The sequence below is a fragment of the Canis lupus genome, chromosome 3 (assembly GCF_003254725.2).
Source record: "Canis lupus dingo isolate Sandy chromosome 3, ASM325472v2, whole genome shotgun sequence".
NCBI lineage: Eukaryota > Metazoa > Chordata > Mammalia > Carnivora > Canidae > Canis > Canis lupus.
In genome coordinates, this window is record NC_064245.1 from 53,849,304 (window position 1) to 53,869,789 (window position 20,486).

Below are 20,486 nucleotides of genomic sequence, written 5' to 3' on the forward strand. Positions count from 1 at the left end.
AAGGCTGATGGAACTTGACGATACAACCCACAAACAAAGCTGTCTTTGATTCTGGGAAGTCTATAACCTTATATGAGTCTATTATAGCACTTAGCTCATTGAATTATAGTTAGTTATTTACTTATCCATCTTCCCAAACAGATCATTAACTCCTCAAAGACATTTGGGTAAACTCAGCATTAATAGTTAACAAATATGGCATCCTTGTTGAAATTTTAAGATTTGCTTTTTATATAGTTTATAGAGAAATTTTCCAGAATGATGGACTCCCAAGGATAGACAGTAATACTTTTGACCAATTTGGTCCCTTGTATGAAAACTTATTGGGTTTTAGGTAGTAGCATCTTGTGAATGAGGCTGGGAAATCTGAGGTTATAGCTTCTCATTACTCCTAAAGATCATATGTCAAAGAACTCAAGGGATTGAGGGGGATTTTCAGGGGACTGTAACCACGCTGTGGCAGGCATAATTCTGAGCTAGCTGCCCAAGATCTCCAGTCCTTAGTCATTCAACCAAATACTAATCTAGGTACTGTTTTGTAGAGATTTTGCAGATCAGTTGGTCCTTTTTTTTTTTTTTTTTTTAGGATTTATTTGTTTATTTGAAAGAGAGAGACAGAGTATGAGCAGGAGGGACAGAGGGAAAGGGAGAGAGACTCCCAAGCAGAGCTTGGAGCCCTACTGGGGCTCGATCTCACAACCCTGAGATCACAACCTGAGCCAAACCAAGAGTCAGATGGTTAACTGACTGTGCCCAGGTGCCCCTAATCAGTTGATCTTAAAATAGGGAGATTATCCAGGTAATCACTTGAGCCTTTTAATAGCAGAGTTTTCTCCAGCTGGTAGCAGAAATCAAAAAAGAGACTCAAAGCACAGGAAAGATACAGTAAGCCATTGCCAGTTTTAAGATAGAAGGGGCCACTTGGAAAGGACCTGAGAGCAACCTTGAGGAGCTGAGAGTGACCCCTGGCTAATAGCCAGCTAGAAAACAGGTATCTCAGATCTACATTTACAAGGAATTTGTTTCTGCAGTGACCTAAGTGAGCTTAGAAGTAACTTTCCCCCCAATCTTCAAGATAAGAGTCCAGCCCAGTGAATATTTTGACCTTTACCTCATGAGACCTTGAGCAAAGAATCCAGTCAAGCTTGCCCAGATTTCAATAGAAAACTAATGGATATTTCTTTCTTTCTTCTTTCTTTCTTTCTTTCTTTCTTTCTTTCTTTCTTTCCTTCTTTCTTTCTTTTTTTTTTTTTTTTAACTAATGGATATTTCTAAGGACGTTTGGGTATATATGGAAGGGAAGGAGAGGGTTCAAAGGTAGTCTTACCAAATATGCTGATGGTAAAATTTTGCATAAAATGGACTGTGAGCTAGCTGGCCACCCTACGCCTCTCTGACAGGACTGACTCCATATATTCAATGAGTCTTTGGGGCAAATATATCCAATAACAAATGGGTATTCTTATTGATCTGACCTGATTTCTTTGTCTTCCTCTAGCCTGAACACTTTGGGTAAACTAAGGCTAGAAATACAACAAAGGGAACTACATATAGCAAATTACAAATTACCATCAAGTGATGGGTCTCTGTTAAGAGCCAGTTTTCAACTTGATTAAACTTAAAGCATTATCTATCAGTGTTAAACTCTTCTTTGCCTCTTCATTTGAAGAAAACCTATCTTGCCTTGTACTTCAGGTATCCAGATATTCTGAATCTTATGTCTGAGCATAGCCTCTGCCAAGCGGTCTGACTTTAGACACTTCTTCAACCTTACAGCTTTTCAGAAAGGAGCAAAATGTTTTCACTACCCGTTTATAATTGCAGCTATTTACCAACTGCTTACTGTGTTCTAGAATGTGTTAGGTGTTTAATAATCTTCACAATAACTCCCTGAGAAAGATATAATTATCCTCATATTATAAATGAGAAAACAGGGGCAGCCTGGGTGGCTCAGCGGTTTAGTGCCGCCTTCAGCCCAGGGCCTGATCCTGAAGACCCGGGATCGACTCCCACATTGGGCTCCCTGCATGGACCCTGCTTCTCCCTCTGCCTGTGTCTCTGTGCCTTTCTCTCTCTCTCTGTGTGTCTCTCGTGAATAAATAAAATCTTTGGATGAATGAATGAATGAATGAATGAGGAAACAAGTACCAATAAGTTAGGCATTTTGCTCAAAGTCATAAGATTCAGAGTTAAGAACCAAGGTTCAGTCTTTCTGATTCTAAAATCTCTGTCTAGGGCAGCCCGGGTGACTCAGCAGTTTAGCACCGCCTTCAGCCCAGGGCCTGATCCTGGAGACCTAGGATCAAGTCCCATGTCAGGCTCCCTGCATGGAGCCTGCTTCTCCCTCTGCCTGCGTCTCTGCCTCTCTCTGTGTGTCTCTCATGAATGAATAAATAGAATCTTTAAATAAATAAATAGATACATAAAATCTCTGTCTAGGGACGCCTGGATTGCTCAATGGTTGAGCATCTGCCTTCAGCTCAGGTTGTGATCCCGGGGTCCTGGGATTGAGTCCTGCATCAGGCTCCCCATAAGGAGACTGCTTCTCCCTCTGCCTATGTCTCTGCCTCTCTCTCACACAAATAAATAAATAAAATCTTTTTAAAAATAAATAAATGAAATCTTTTAAAAAAACTAAAAAAAAAAAAAAAAGAAGAAGTTCATTATTTGGAACATGATAGAGGTCACTGCCAGCATCAGAGATATTTCTGAAAAGAGTGTCTTCGACACCTATGTGCTTCCCAAGCTGTACGTGAAACTACATTATTGCATGAGTTGTGCCATTCACAGCAAAGCAGTTGGGGATTGCTGCCCCACGACATCCACTAAAGCCCATAGAAGGAGCTAAGTCCTTAAAGAGTGAAGAAAAGCTGTTTTCCAGGAAAAGAAAAAAGAAATTTAAAAATTAACAGCAATGGGCAGCCCAGGTGGCTCAGCAGCTTAGCGCCGCCTGAGGGCCTGATTCTGGAGACCCGGGATCGAGTCCCACGTCGGGCTTCCTGCATGGAGCCTGTTTTTCCCTCTGCCTAGGTCTCTGCCTCTCTCTCTCCTTCCCTCCCTCTCATGAATAAATAAATAAAATCTTTAAAAAAAAATTAACAGCAATTATCCTTAAAAAAAAATTACTATTCCCTACCACCTCCAGTTTATACACAGTGTACAGGGAGAAGCTGTTCATCCACATTTTGCACATGCCTCATTCCCTCTGGAAACCCTTCCAGAAATGTTCATGAATAGCTGTGCTCCTGGGCTAGGGACAACTGACAGCAATACAGACCGGAAGTTGTGGGAGGAAGAGAGGAAGTCAGCCCAGAACGGAGTTGGGGCATTGGTTTCCTGGCTGGGGTTAGAATAGGCCACAAGGCACTACTGCAGTCTCTAAAGACAAGAGACAGACAAGGACCCATCAAGAGACGTAGGAACCTTAAGCTCAGAAGGTAGCCAGATCAAAGTATTCGAAAAAAGAGGTAGCTGAAGCAAGGAACAATCTCCTTGGTAGGACTGGATCCTGAGACAAGCCTGCACCGGCAGAGTCCTCTTACGTCATGCCTTTTAAACATCTACAAATGACAGTGGGTTACTAGTTACAACAACTAACTTGTAATGAGTGCCTTCCAGGTCCGGTTCTAAAGGTTGGATATGAGTCATCTTAGTTGATTGCCATAACAGGCCTCTGAGGCAGGAACAACTAGAATTCTCTCAAATTAAGGGTAAAGAAAGACTCAGAAAGGTTAACTAATTTTCCAAAGATTACACACGCAATTAGTGACATACCCAGGATTCAGACTGCACTTGCCGGAAAGCCCATGTATGTGAACATTTGTCTGCTGATGTGCCATCCCTTGGCTGTGGTAGTGACTACCTAGAGAACTGAGCTGGAAGATTTGTGAGGCCATTATCCACCAATGAACATGATGGACACAGGCATGACAAAGTGCTCTCATGGAGCTTTTGGATTTCAAGAAATTGTCTAAGTAGTGCTGAGCAGAGAACAGTCGATTTATTATTATTTTTTAAGTATACTCTACATCCAATGTAGGGCATGAACTCAAGACCTTGAGACCAAAAGTCACATGCTCAGGACACCTGGGTGGCTCAGCAGCTGAGCGTCTGCCTTCAGCTCAGGGCATGATCCTGGGGTCCTGGGATCAAGTCCCGCATCGGGCTCCCTGAATGGAGCCTACTTCTCCCTCTGCCTAGTCTCTGCCTGTGTGTGTGTGTGTGTCATGAATAAATAAATAAAATATTTTTTAAAAAGGAAAAAAAGAAATTTTATTTATTTATTTATTTATTTAATTTTTTTGAAAAAAAGAAATTTTTAAAAAGTCACATGATCTATCAACGGAGCCAGTCAGGTACTGCAAGAATAGTGCTTTTTAGTAGACGATGGAAGGTTTCCTAGAAGAGGTGTTACTTAAGCAAGTCTTCCAAGGAATGGCCAGTGGAAAGTGTGAGAAAGCACAAGTTGGGGAAATAGTGTAAACAAAGCCAGGGAATTATAAAAATGTATTGTGCATGGGCATGCACATGTGTGTATGCATCCAGCTTACTCCCCCCACCCCAGCTCCCTCACTCTTTTCCAAGAGTGGAAGCCACATGGTGGTGTTTCAAAAAGTACTAGTGGAACCTCTTTAGAAAGATGCCCAATCCTTGCAGGGGGTGTGACCTCTTTTTTCAGTTACCATGGGTTGTTGGTTAGGTAATGGGTGGATACTTTTGGTGAGAGGGATTACAAATAACCTCTCCCTTCCTTTAAGATTGTGCAGTTGGCAGAAAGCTCAAATCGGTGCATTGCCACTTTACTATGGGCTCCTCCAGAAATGGCATAGAGAGAATCCTACCAGGCCTTTCATGATTTTACAGGCAGACTGGGAACATTTCTACTGCCACTTATATGCTAGAATAGGGCAATGTAAAGTACTATAAGATTTAAAACATATGCGAAGACTCTCAGAAAAAAATGACACACACACAAATGCAAGCCATTTTCCTCTAAAGACACTAGTTATCTGACCCACATCTAACCTGGTGAGAAAACGGCCAAGTTCTAGCTAGTTCCACATAGTACAGAGCCAGTCTCTCTGAACTGTAGGTACTAATCATGTTGTTCATTGGCAACACCCTCATGTATGAGAGCATGTGATGTAACAGACTTCACATGTGAAGCTTAAACAACGCTTAATTTCAAGATTGTGCCTTATATTCATCTATTCATTTATAAACCAACTGCCCTAAATGACAGCTCTCTTTCAGAGAGCCTTCCTCGATCCTCAGGATAGCCCTTCTCTGGTTCTCATATTTATTTATTTTTAATTTATTTATTTTAGAGAGAGAGAGAGCACACGTGCAAGCTGTTGGGTGGGGGATGAGGGGTGGAGGGAGAGGGATAGAGAATCCTCAAGCAGACTCCCCACTGAGCACTGAGCCTGATGCAGGGCTGGATCCCAGGGCCCTAAGATCAAGACCTGAGCTGAAATCAAAAGTCAGACACCCAATGGACTGAGCTACCCAGGTTCCCCTCTCATATTCTTTTTTGTATTGAAATTCTGTGTCTATAAGTCTGTTTCCCCCAACTATTCTATGTGTTTTTTTTAACTTTTTAAAATATTTTAAATTAATTAATTGATTGATTTTTACTTTACACCCAATGTGGAACTCAAACTCACAACCCCGAGATCAAGAGTGGCATGCTCTATTGACTGAGTCAGCCAGGCACCCTTCTATGAGCTTCTTGAGAGAACTGTCATGTTTATAGCTGTATCCACACACAGTACCATGGGCTGGGTCTGGATATAATAGGTGTGTAATGAGTGTTTACTGAATTGAATTGAATAAGGTGGAGAGATACAATGTGGGTTTGGGCATGTATTCATATATTCTGTTTGTGATACGCCCATGACTCTGAAGATCTAGAACAGGCTGTGCTAGGGCTTAGACTCAAGGCTAAGATCTGAAGTACTTTGGGTTTCCAAGTCACCTGGACATATAAATGTATATACCCAGCCCACAAATGATAAATTCAGAGCAAAGCCCTGATTAGGAGGAAAAGCAAGCCTCTGGTTTAGGATCCCCAGGTTATGACATAGAGAAATCTGATGGATGGCTAAGACAGGTGGGATAGATATGCCATCCTGGCTGCAGGGAGAGAAGCTGGACATCTATGACCTGGAGCCTCATGTGGAGGAAGACTCTAGTATCTGGGGTGAAAGGCAGGGTCATACCAGAAGAAACGGGGATGGAAAATTGATGCCAGAGTTCATGTAAGAGTCTTACATTCTAAAATAAGGAGCTCCAACTCTTGCAGATAGTAGGAACCTCTTTAAGATTTTATAAGCAGGGGAGGAGTATGATACGCTTCAACAAAAATTTATGAAATGTTTACTTTGCACTAAGTACTAAGAAAGGCATAAAGTGGAGTTAAACATAGTCTCTGCCCTTTAGACAAGTACACAAGACGAAATAAAAAGTCAGTGAAACCCAAGATGTAGAAAGGATTATAGAGATCCAGAAGAGATCTCCTCTGCCTGATGGAGGAGATCTGGAAATATTTCATGGAAAAGGAATACTTCAAAGGGGCCTTAAAAAATGGATACTTTATAAACATAGAATTCATTAGAGAGTCAACATGAACAATCAATAAACTTGTTTTATGTTTTTTTGTTTCAATTTTTAAAAAAGATTTTATTTATTTATTTATTTGAGAGAGTGAGGGAGCACAAGCAGGGAGAGCAGAAGAGGGAGAAGGAGGCTCTCCACTGAGTAAGGAGCCCAATATAGGGCTCCATCCCAGGACCCTGGGATCATGACCTGACCTGAAGGTGGATGCCTGAGCCACAAAACACCCCTTCTTTTCAATTTTTTCTTAAAGATTTTATTATTTATTCATAGAGATGCAGAGAGAGAGAGAGAGAGGCAGAGACACAGGCAGAGGGAGAAGCAGGCTCCATGCAGAGAGCCTGACATGGGACTCAGATCCAGGGTCTCCAGATCACACCCTGGGCTGCAGGCGGCGCTAAACCGCTGCATCACCCGGGCTGCCCCCTTTTCGATTTTTAAGTAAGCTCTATGACCAACATGGGGCCAGAATTCAACCCCAAGATTAAGAGTCACGTGTTCTACCAACTGAGCCAGGCAAGCACCATAATAGTCAATAAACCTTGCAAAAATTGCTCAACTTCCCTACTAATCAGGGAGGTGCATATTAAAACCACAATGAGATGTCATTTCACACTCATCAGAAACATTTTAAAGTCTGACAAAACTAAAGGTTGACAAGGAAGAATAGTGAAGGGAATTTTTGTACATTATTGGTGAGAATGGAAATTAATACAATCACTTTGGAGAATCCAGTAACTTGGCAAGATCTAGTTAAAGGTGCACTTACCCTATGACCTTAGAATTTCACTTCTAGGTATATATATATATTTCCCTGGAATTCCTACACATGTACATAAGGAGACAGACCAAAATGCTCATCAGAGAAATGAACATTTCTATGATAGCAAAACCCAGAAATGACCCAGATGGCTATCATTAGGAAAACAAATAAATTGCAGTCTGATTATATACTGAATATGAAAGCAGGGAAACGAATGATGAACAACTAAATGTGCCAATATGGATGAATCTCACAAACATAATATTGAAGGAGGGGGAGTATAGAATACTTACTAGATGCCCATTCATATACAATTTAAACAACTTTCATGCAAACCAAAATTATACATTGCTTAGGAATTTATGTCAGTATCTCTATGTAGAGGTGCCTGGCTGGCTCAGTTGGGAGAGCATTTGACTCTTTTTTTTTTTTTTAAGATTTTATTTATTTATTCATGAGAGACACACAGAGAGGCAGAGACACAGGTAGAAAGAGAAGCAGGCTCCATGCAGGGAACCCAATGTAGGACTCCAACTCAGGACCCCAGGATCACACCCTGTGCAGAAGGCAGGCGCTCAACTGCTGAGCCACCCAGGCATTCCAAGCATGTGACTCTTGATCTCCGATCATGAGTTTGAGTCCCACTTTGGGTGTAGAGTTTACTTAATAAAAATATATATATTTAAAAATTGAGAGAGAGAGAGAGAAAGCATAAATAAATGTAAAGGCATAGGAGTGTATTTTGAGACCCAAATTCCAAAATAGGGTTCCCACACCAACAAACAATTCTCTAGACTTCAACAGGATGTCTGAGAATTTAACTCAATTCTGACATTATCTGCATCTACCTTATCTACATCATCTGCATCTGATAGCATCAGATTCCACAAATTAAAGACTCAGATCTAAAGGACAGCCCCTACCCCATCTTCAGACAGGAGGTAAGCCTAGGTTGTCCATGGGCTCCTCTGACCAACTAGCTATAAATCAGACATTTCCAAGACCTCTTCCTCAGCTTCAGTTAATTTGCAAAAGTGGCTCACAAAACTCAGAGAAACATTTCACTTAGTAGATTAATGGTTTATTATAAAAAAGATACAACTTGGGGGGGCACCTGGGTGGCTCAGTCTGCCTTTGGCTCAGGTTATGATCCTGGGGTCCTGAGATCGAGTCTGGATCAGGCTCCCTGCTCAGTGAGGAGTCTGCTTCTCTCTCTGCCTCTCCCTCACTGGTCTTTGTGATGGGGAACAGAGGGCTAGCCGAGGACAAAGCATAAACTGACACTGTACAGACCTCAAGGAGCTCCCAAAACAATCTGTTTTCTAATTTTTTTTAAAAAAAGATTGTATTTATTCATGAGAGACACAGAGAGAGAGAGGCAGAGACATAGGCAGAGGGAGAAGCAGGCTCCATGCAGGGAGCCCGAAGTGGGACTCAATCCTAGGACCCCAGGACCACACCTTGGGCCAAGGCAGCGCTAAACCGCCAACCCACCCGGGCAGCCCCTAAAATATAACCTTTAACTTGACATGGCAAAGCCTTTAGTATCTAGTAGGTCCTCTTTAGCATATGAAAGTTCTTTTGAAATCTCCCTTTTACCTTCCCCAACTCCAGGTATATAATCAACCACCCTTCACAGACCGAGGCAGCAGCTTTTCCTGCCCAAGGGTCCTGTTCTCCGTGCTTTCATAAAGCCACCATTGTGTACCACAGACGTCTCAAGAATTCTTTCTTGGGGGACACCTGGGTGGCTCAGTGGTTTGGCTCCTGCCTTCGGCCCAGGGTGTGATTCCTAGTCCCATCCCGCATCAGGCTCCCTGCATGGAGGCTGCTTCTCTCTGTGTGTGTCTCTCATGAATAAATAAATAAATAAAATATTTTTTTAAAAAAGGAATCCTCTGGATTTCACCCCAGCAATCCTCACCATATTCCCAAAACTACATCACTTGCTCTCAATCTCTTTCTCTCTCTCAAATAAATAAAATCTTAAAAAAAAAAAAAAAAAAAAGATAACTTAGGAACAGCCAGATGGAATTGATGGCACAGGGGAGGGTGTGGTGGGGAAGGGTGCGGAGCTTCTGTGCCCTCTCTATCAGCACTGCTTTCCCCAATCAATCTGGAAGTTTCTCTGAACCCTGACTTTTTTGGGTTTTTAGGGAGACTTCATTACCTAAGCATGATTGATTAAATCTTTGGTCATTCAGAATTGCTTCAACTCCATCACCCTCCCTCCAGGGGTCAGGGAGTCGGCCTGAAAATTCCAACTCTCTAACCAGGTGGTTTAGCTCCATTGGCAACCAGCCCCCAACCATACTTGCTTTCTTAACATAAGAAAAGACACGTTTATCACTCTCCACACTTAGGAAATTCCTAGGGTTGGGGAGCTCTGGGCCTGAAATGGGAGTAGGACTAAATATAGATTTCTTTTTTTTTTTTTAAGATTTTATTTATTTTAGAGCGAGAGCCCTGCAAGCGAGGGGAGGGGCAGACAGAAAGAGAGAGAGAGACACGCTCAAGCAGACTCCCTGCTGAGTGCAGACCCAGTCATAGGTCTCAATCTCACAACCTGAGATCATGACCTGAGCCGAAATCAAGAGAAACGTAACCTACTGAGCCACCCAGGTGCCTCTACAATTTTATTTCTTAAGCCGTGTGGTTGTTACATGGTTATTCTCTACCCTTTATATCTTTTCTATATCTTACATATTAAATATTTTGAAAGATGGAGTGGGTACTTGTTCAGTAGGAAGACTTGCAGAAGGAAATCATTCTAGAGAGAAGCAGCCATCCTGGAGAAGGTGGGCTGTGTATCAGGGAAGGATGTGTCCTTCTGCTTAGGAGAATATTTGATGTTCTGATAGCAGCAACTTGCATTTATATCACATCTTAAACTTTACAAATCACTTTCACATATATATCAGCTCATTTCATCATCAACTTGAAAGACAAGTTATTCCTATTTGATGGATGAGGAAACAGGCTCAGAAAGGTTAGATGATATGTTTGTGACTATTTTTGTTAGAGAAAAGTTTAAAAGGATATACAATAAATGGTGGCCATCTCTAGAAGTTGGACAGAAAGACGAGTTTGCACATATTTGTAAATCCTGAATACCTATCATCAAGTTACCCCATCTCCTGCACTCTCTCCCCTCCAGCAATCCTTAGTTTGTTTCCTAGAGTTGAGTGTCTCATGGTTTGTCTCCCTCTCTGATTTCATCCTCTTTTTCCTTCCCTTCCCCTATGATCCTCTGTTTTGTTTCTTAAATTTCCCATGTGAGTGAAATCCTATGATAATTGCCTTTCTCTGGACTTATTTCACTTAGCATAATACCTTCTAGCTCCATCCACATCGTTACAAATGGTTAAGATTTCATTTTCTTGGTGGCTGGGTATGGGTAATATTCCATTATGTATATATTATCAGTTCTTTTTTTTTTTAATTTATTTATTCATGAGAGACAGAGAGAGAGAGAGAGAGAGGCAGAGACACAGGCAGAGGGAGAAACAGGCTCCGTGTAGGGAGCCTGATGTGGGACTTGATCTTGGGACTCCAGGATCACACCCTGGGCCGAAGGCAGGCGCTAAACTGCTGAGCCACCCAGGGATCCCTACCAGTTCTTCTTTATCCATTTATCTGTCGATGGACATCTGGACTCTTTCCATAGTCTGACTATTGTGGACATTGTTGCTATAAACATTGGAGTGCAGGTGCCCCTTCAGATCACTACATTTGTATCTTTTGGATAAATACCTAGTAGTGCAATTGCTGGGTTGGTAGCTCTATTTTTAGCTTTTTGAGGAACCTCCCTGCTGTTTTCCAGAATGGTTACACCAGTTTGTATTCCCATTAACAGTGTAAGAGGTTTCTCCTTTCTCCACATCCTCACCAACATTTGTTTCCTGACTTGTTAATTTTAGCCATTCTGATTGGTGTGAGGCAGTCTCATTGTGGTTTTGATCTGTATTTCCCTGATACTGATGTTGAGCATTTTTTCATGTGTTTGCTGGCCATCTGTATGTCTTTGGAGAAATGTCTGTTCATGTCTGCTGCCCATTTCTTGAATGGATTATTTGTGTTTTGGGTGTTGAGTTTGATAAGTTCTTCATAGATCTTGGATATTAGCCCTTTATCTGATAAGACATTTGCAAGTATGTTCTCCCATTCTATACATTGTCTTTTGGTTTTGTCTACTATTTTCTTTGCTGTGCAAAAGCTTTTTATCTTGATGAAGTCCCAATAGTTCATTTTTGCTTTTGTTTCCCTTGCCTTTGGAGACATGTTTAGCAAGAAGTTGCTATCACTGATGTCACAGAGGTTGCTGTCTGTTCTCCTCTAGGATTTTGATGGATTCCTGCCTCACATTTAAGTCTTTCAACCATTTTTTATCTATTTTTGTGTACAGTGTAAGAAAATGGTTCAGTTTCATTCTCCTACTTGTGGCTGTCCAGTTATCCCTGCACCATTTGTTGAAGAGACTTTTTTTCCATTGGATATTCCTTCCTGCTTTGTTGAAAATTAGATGACTATAGAGTTGAGGGTCCATTTCTGGGTTCTCTATTCTGTTCCATTGATCTATGTTTGTTTTTGTGCCAATATCATACTGTCTTGATGATTACAGCTTTGTAATATACCCTGAAGTCCAGAATTGCAATGCCACCAGCTTTGGTTTTCTTTTTTATTTTCTGATATTTTTAAGATAAACATATATAACTTATGAAGTAAAAAAAAAAAAAGTAGTATAGAAGGGAGAGGAAGAGAAGGGAACAGGAAAAACGTGACTTTCTCCACGTCAAATAGTCAAGTTTTGTTTTGTTTTGTTTTGTTTTTAAGTAAACCCTATCCTCAACATGGGGCTCAAACTCACAACCCCAGTATCAAGAGTCTCACACTCTACTGACTGAGCCAGCCAGCCAGGCACCCCTCAAATAGTCAAGTTTTTTATCCTGATTCCCAGACCCTAACTACACAAATCACAACAGAAGAGATATAAGAAAGAAGCTAATATGTGAAAAATAGGCTTAACCTGTGAAAAATAGCAATCAAAGAAATGCAAATTAAAACAATACATGAGAATCATGTCTATTAAATTAGCAAAACTGTTTCTCAAGGATAAGGGTGTGGTAAAACTGGTAGTCATTAATTACTGATAGCATTGTAAATTGGTACAGTTTGCTCTGAAAATCATTTGGCAGCAAGTAACCAGAGCTATAAAAATATTCACACCCTGTGGAAATAATCTAAAACGTGAAAGAATTTTTTTTCCTGGTGGAAAACATGTTCACAAAAGCATTATTAATGTAGCAGGGCATCCTCGTTTACGTGGAGGGTCCACATTTGGCTGTTTAGAGAAGGGTGGGCTTATAAGCTTCTGGACATTTATCTGCACTAGTTTATACAAATAAAAATATTTATTTTTTACCTGAAAGAAAAATGAAAAAGTATGAGACCATGATTGAGAAAGAATGGTGGGGATTAGCCTGGTGTCTGTTTAGATCTTGCTTCTTCTTGGGTTGTTCGTTTTTCCCCCTTCTCCCCCCACAGTATACCCTAACTATATGAGATTTAGGTGGAAAAGCTCAGTCTCTAGAAGTGTTCTGTTTTCACATTTGTTTTTCCCCCCTTCCTTGTGAAATACTTTTTTCTTTTTTAAAGATTTTATTTATTCATTCATGATAGACACAGAGAGAGAGAGGCAGAGACACAGGCAGAGGGAGAAGCAGGCTCCACGCAGGGAGCCCGACGCGGGACTCAATCCCGGGTCTCCAGGATCACACCCTGGGCCGAAGGCAGGCGCCAAACCACTGCGCCACCCAGGGAACCCCATGAAATACCTTTTAAGTAAAAAGTACGTAAATAAGGCAAATTAATTTGAAGAATTATGATACAAAGCAAACCTCTGTGCTCAGGACCGAGCTTACGAAATGGAAATGTAGGGATCCCTGGGTGGCGCAGGGGTTTGGCGCCTGCCTTTGGCCCACGGTGCGATCCTGGAGAGCCGGAATCGAATCCCACATCGGGCTCCTGGTGCATGGAACCTGCTTCTCCCTCTGCCTGTGTCTCTGCCTCTCTCTCTCTCTCTCTCTGTGTGTGTGATTATCATAAATTAAAATGGAAATGTAGTATTCTTTATCCCCATTCCAGTTAATCTCTACTTTGAATTTTGTATTTATTAGTTCTTTGCTATTCATTACAGTGCATGTTTATCCCTAATGCTCAAGCAATATAATGTTTAATTTAGCCTGTTTTTTATCTTTATTGCACTTTGACACTTCTGTGTGTATTTTTGTCTTATTTTTTTGTATCTGATATTGAGTTTTTGAGGCTCATCATGTTGATGCATATCACTGTAGTTTGTTCACTTACCATGACGTAGAGTATTCCACAGTGTGAACTTACCAAGTTGATCAGAGGTGGGGGTCAGTAAATATGCTTTTTTTTTTTTTTTTAAGATTTTATTTATTAATCATGAGAGACACAGAGAGGCAGAGACACAGGCAGAGGAAGAAGCAGGCTCCATGCAGGGAGCCCAATGTGGGGCTCCATCCGGGACTATGGGATCACGCCCTGAGCCAAAGGCAGACACTCAACCGCTGGGCCACCCAGGCATCCCTAAATCTGCATTTTGAACAACCCCCCTTGGTAAGACTAATGCGACCCTGGCTCATGATTTGAAACAAACTCTTTTTTTTTTTTTTTTTAAGATTTTATTTATTTATTCATGAGAGACACAGAGAGAGAGAGAGAGGCAGAGACACAGGCAGAGGGAGAAGCAGGTTCCATGCAGGGAAGCCTGACATGGGACTCGATCCCAGGTCTCCACGATCATGCCCTGGGCCAAAGGCAGCGTTAAACCGCTGAGCCACCTGGGCTGCCCCAAAACAATCTCTTAAAGAATAAGTCTGGGCTCCTACTCTTCAGTCTTCCAACTCTCTACCTCTAGCTTTTGTTTCCTTCTTCTTTTTCTTCTTCTTCTTCTTCTTCTTCTTCTTCTTCTTCTTCTTCTTCTTCTTCTTCTTCTTCTTCTTTCTTCTTCAAGTAATTTCTACACTCAGGGCACTTGGGTGGCAGAGTCAGTTGGGCGACAGACTCTTGATTTCAGCTCAAGTCATGATCTCAGGGTCCTAGGATGGAGCCCTGTGTCAAGCTCCTTGCTTAGTGGCGTGTCTGCTGGGGGTTTTCTTTCTTTCTTTCTTTCTTTCTTTCTTTCTTTCTTTCTTTCTTTCTTTTTTTTTTTTTTTCTGGGGGTTTTCTCTCCCTCCTCTCCCTCTGCCTATCCCCACACGAGTGCACCCCTCTGTCTCTCTCCCTTTGTGAAATAAATAAATCTTTAAAAAAAAAAAAAAAGGTAATCTTTACACTCAATGTGGGGCTGAAATTTACAGCCCCAAGGTTGGGAGTCACATGCTCCACCCACTGAGCCAGCCAGGCGCCCCTAGATAATTCTTATTCTTTAAGTCTCTCCATTAAACTATAAACTCCTTCAAGGCAAAGATTATCATCATTATCATTATCATCATTGACATTTATGGAGCAGATAAAAGCAGGTACTACACAGAGAGTTTTCTTTCTTTCTTTTAAGAATTTATTTATTTATTTATGAGAGACAAAGAGACAGAGAGAGAGAGAGAGGAAGCAGAGACATAGTCAGAGGGAGAAGCAGGCTCCATGCAGGGAGCCTGATGTAGGACTTGATCCTAGCACCATGGGATCACAGCCCTGAGCCAAAGGCAGACGCTCAACCACTGAGCCACTGAGGTGTCCCCCACAGGGAGTTTTCTGTGTGTAATCTCATTGATCTCCACTCAACCCCATGAAGAAGGTACTGGCTTATTCTCATTTTGCAGAGAAGGAAATAAGGGTCAGAAAGAGTCAGTAATTTGGGATCCCTGGGTGGCACAGCGGTTTGGCGCCTGCCTTTGGCCCAGGGCGCGATCCTGGGGACCCGGGATCGAATCCCATGTCGGGCTCCCAGTGCATGGAGCCTGCTTCTCCCTCTGCCTATGTCTCTGCCTCTCTCTCTCACTGTGTGCCTATCATAAATTAAAAAAAAAAAAAAAGAGTCAGTAATTTGCTCAGAGTTGAAGAGGTACACATGGATCTCTCACTGTCTTGTCTTTTTACCTCCAGGGTCTAGTGTAGGGTCTAGTGTGTAATAAGCACTAAATGTTTGTTGTGCTGAACTGAAGGCAAAAGTCAAGGTGGCCAGATGGAAAACCAACCCTTTAGTTCAGATGATGACAGCAGCAGTGAAGAGGAGCCAGAAACAAGACTTGGTTTGCAGGGCTATTACAGAGTTAAAATCTGGGTCATGAAATTGGGGTTGGGAATGAGGAAGAGACCAGGCATTTCCATTTTTTTTTAAACACACAGCGGCCAGTACTTTTCTTTTGCTTATTTACTTTTTGTAAGTTTATTACTTTTTTTTTTAGTAATCTCTATACCCAACATGAGGCTCAAACCCACAACCTTAAGACCAAGAGTTGCACACTCTTCTAACTGACCCTGCCAGGTGCCCCTCCTTTTTTTTTTTTTTTTTTTTGCTTTGGGTAGTTCTGTATTTATGGAAATTTTTAAAGAAAGCACGTGGTATATTTACAATTTAAAAAGAGAGAAAGCAGGACAGAGGCAGAGGCTTGTGACTTAGCACCAACAAAATATAGCAAATAAGGGAGAAAAAGGAATCTAAGCCAAAGACATAATGGGGGTGGGAAGCCCTATTAAATAGCCTAGACATGACAGTCCTGAGAATAGCTATATATAAGTGGAGTTTTGACCCAAAAAAGTGAAGGAGTATAATAACAGGGTCTAGGAAGATTTTTTTTAAGGTTTTATTTCTTTATTCATTAGAGACAAACAGAGAGAGGCAGAGACATAGGCAGAGGGAGAAGCAGGCTTCTTGCAGGGAGCCTGATGGGGGACTCGATCTTAGGACCCAGGGATCATGACTTGAGTTGAAGGCAAATGCTCAACCACTGAGCCACCCAGGTGCCCCTAGGAAGAATTATTTTGAGGTAGAAAGAAGATTTAATGATCTTGCCTTATTGTTCTGGTGTCTCCCAGTGTCTGCCATGATGCTTAGTGATGAAAATTGTTTATTGGAGACTTTCTATGGGTCAGGCATTGTGCTATGAACACTTTATATCATAGGTTGTCTCAATGCCTTCTGTTCCTCTAATATAACTGTCAAATCAAATTCCTCAACTGCTGATCATACCTGGCTTTTACTGGGCCATCAGTGATACCCCCTCCCAGAGAATACTATCTGAAATCCTCAGTTTAGCAACTAAGAGCTTTTTTGTTCTGTCACTCACCTGTTCAGCTTCATCTCACACTGTTATTTTTCCAATACAGTAATTTTTTTTTTTTAAGATTTTATTTATTTATTAATGAGAGGCACAGAGAGAGAAAGAGAGGCAGAGACACAGGCAGAGGGAGAAGCAGGCTCCACACAGGGAGCCTTATGTGGGACTCGATCCCAGGTCTCCAGGATCACGCCCTGGGCTGAAGGAGGCGCTAAACCGCTGAGCCACCCGGGCTGCCCCAATACAGTAATTTTATTGCTTGTGAGTATGTATCCTTTAATCCATCCAGTGAGTATTTATTGACCACCTACCACATATCAGACACTATTTTAGGTATCGGGAATAGAATGGTAAGCAAGAAAAGAGGCTCCCTCTTAACATGGAGCTTACCAAAACAAGCAATAAACAGGAAACTCTCAGACAGGTGTATGGATATTGATGACAGTAAGAGAGAGTAATGGGATAGTGAGTATGGGGAGAGGAGGACCAACTTAGCTGGGGACAGTCAGGGAAAGTCTCTGCAAGGAGGTGAGTTTCAGGCTGAAAGCTGGTTGATATATAGGAACCTAAGCAAAGATTTGGGCGAGGAACATTCTGAGTGGAGGGATCAGTTAGGACCAAGGCTTTAAGATGTACACAACCCATTGGTGTGATCAAGGAACAGAGAGAATGTGAGAAGGGATATCAAAGGAGGCTGAGGGGTGTGTGTGTCAGACCAAGGGGGCCTTGTAGGTCTGGTTAAAGAGTTGGGTTTTTATCCTAAAAGCAGTGGGAAACCGAAGGCTTTTAAGCAGACGGGTGATATGAGTAGATTAAGGATTTTAAATGATTACTTTGGTTTCTCTGAGATATTAGAGCAAAAACAAAACAAAATCGGGGTGATTGACTAGGAGGCTAGGGCAGGAATCAGAAAAGAGAATGGTGGTTGTTTGGAGCTGGGGAGTGGCAGTGGGGATGGAGGTCTGACATAGGTTCGAGAGGAATCCGAGAGTTAAGATTGTTAGGGTTTGGTGAGGACATGGATTTAGAAGTGATGGAGAGAAGTGTGGAGCATGTGCGAGAAGCTAATGGCCCAGTCATAGGGTAGAAACAAAGAGAAAATATGGAAAGTCAGTTACATCTACTTTCACCAATAGCATTTAAATATTCCTGCTCATGGCTGGTGTGTGTGTGTGTGTGTGTGTGTGTGTGTGTGTGAGAGACAGAGCCACAAAGCAAATCACACACTGCGCCTCAGGAGATCACATCTTCCAGGACAGTCACATCTGTAGATATACAACATCTAAAACAAGGTAATAGAAACAGATGTAGTATACAACCAGCCAATGATCTGGGTCTGTTAAACACTGTTAGGAAGGAGGGATAGGAGAGGCTGGAGCCTGGGGGGGGGTCTTTAGTTTGGAGGTAGTGTGCTAACTACTGGCGGCAATGAGGTGGGGGTAGGGGGTAGTTTGTTTTGTTTTTTTTTCTATATGGTCTTTGCTCAATGTGGGGCTGGAACTCAGGATCCTGAGATCAAGAGCTGCATGGTTTCCTGACTAAGCCAGCCAGGCACCCCCAGCAATGAGGTTTTGCCTTTCTTCCAGGACCTAGAGAGGGCTGAGTGGGAGATGGAGAGGGACTCAGGCCGTGGGATGCTTACTTTTATCCTCTCAGAGCATGAAGGTGCCCATGCAAAACAGCCTGTGCACAACATCAGACAGTACTGGGGACTTATGAGAGCCCCAGATGTGTAAAGTGCTACAGCCAGAAGGATCTTTTTCTGATTTAACTGATAGACTGAAGCCTAGAATGGTCAATTGAACCATCCAAGGACAGTCAGCTAGTAAATAATTGCATCAAAACCAGAAACTGGGTATGGTTCTGTGCTGCTTCCACATCCTGCCTCCTAAATGTAGGGTCTATTATAGACAATGAGCACACATCACACTCCCAACTGTGTTCAGGGTTATGCTGCTTATCTAATAATGCAGCTTTTGTGTCCCTCTAAGTCTCTGACTGGCTTTAAAAAAAAAAAAAAAAAGATGTATCCATTTATTTTCGAGAGAGAGCAAAACTGAGCAGGGGGAGAGGCAGAGGGAGAGGGCGATAATCTATGCAGACTTCTCACTGAGTGTGGAACACCACGTGGGGCTCCATCCCACAACCCTGAGATCATGATCTGAACTGAAATTAAGAACCAGAGGCTTAACAGACTGAGCCAGCCAGGTCCCCCTAATTGGCTCCTTCTTGTGGGGATATCCTTCCAAGACATCTTCCATTAACCCAGTGCAAAATTCTCAGGATGTCACTTCTGTGGGGTATCATACTCAACTCTGTACTTTTCTTGTTCTACTTCCTGCCCCTGGACAAAACACTCTACTTCTGGGAGATGGTACCCCTGGATTTCACATAAATTACCCCTTATCTCTGCCGGCCAGGCTTTTCCCTTACCTTCTCATCTGATTTTTACAAATTATTGCTGTTGTTTAACACACAGATTGTATTCAATTTAGAATAATACTTAGGTAGATAAAAAATTAAGATGGTATTCACTCATATTATCATAAAAGGGAAGCAAAATAATTCCTTCCTAATAGGGATGTGGTTTTCTCTCCAGCTTCAGGCCAGGATAATATTGGCAAGTTGCACTCTATCCCTGACGAGGGAATCATTCAAGTATTTACTGAACTCTTTAGCACACTGTTTTATGGGAGAACCAGACAAACTGGAGGGGAGTTAGGCAGGAGATAAACAAAGGAGTACCTTAGAAAAGTTGTGATATTTATGCATTTATAAATGTCCAGAAACAGTCTCTCCTGGGAAGGAGCTCAGAAATCTAGGGCATGGAGGCTGAAATTCAGGTAGTAATATTTAAAAACTGAAGGAATTCTGTGGGGGCATCTGGGCGGCTCTGTCAGTTAAGCATCTGCCTTCGGCTCAGGTCATAATCTCAGGGTCCTGGGATGGAGTCCCATGTCAGGCTCCCTGCTCAGCAGGCAGCCTGCTTCTCCCTCTCCCTCTGCCACTCCCCCTGCTTGTGCTCTCTCACTGTCTCTCTCAAATAAATAAATAAAATATTTTTAAAAACAACACAAATAAAACAAATAAGTTATAAGAAAAGAACAGAGACAGAGAGAGGAAGAGTGGGGAGAACTTCAGCTCAAGACTTGTAAGGAACATACCAACCAATTGATTTGGAGACCTTATTTAAATTTTGATCCAAACAAACTAAAAAACAGTGATGAAAGTAAAAATCAAGATAACTAAGGACACATGAACATTGACTGAAATATCTGATGATGCTGTTCATTTCTTTTCAATAGTAAAAATAGTATTGTGGCTGTGTTTTAATGGAAGAGACACCTTTTAATGCAGTGGTTCTCAAACTCAGGCATGCATCACCATCGCCTGGAGGGCTTATTAAAACACACATTGCCGAGCCCCACCCCTAGAGTTTCTGATTCAGCAGCTCTGGGGTGGGAACTTAAAATGTGCATTTCTAGCAAGTTCCCAGGTGACACTAATGCTACTGGTCTGGGCTCACATTTTGAGAACCGCTGCACTGGATTAACAAGATTTTTAAAAATCTAATTACTCTTTCAAAGAAAGAGCTTAGGTTGTTGGCTGAGTTCTATCCCCCTGAGTTACAGCACTCTGACCACATCCCATATAATGGAAGACAAGGAACTCTTGTTCCAAGGCTCACGATAATTTGGACTGCAAGGCACCTGGGTGGCTCAGTGGTTGAGCATCTGCCTTTGGCTCAGGTGGTGATCCTGGGGTCCTGCAATGGAGTCCAGTATTTGGCTCCCTACTGGGAG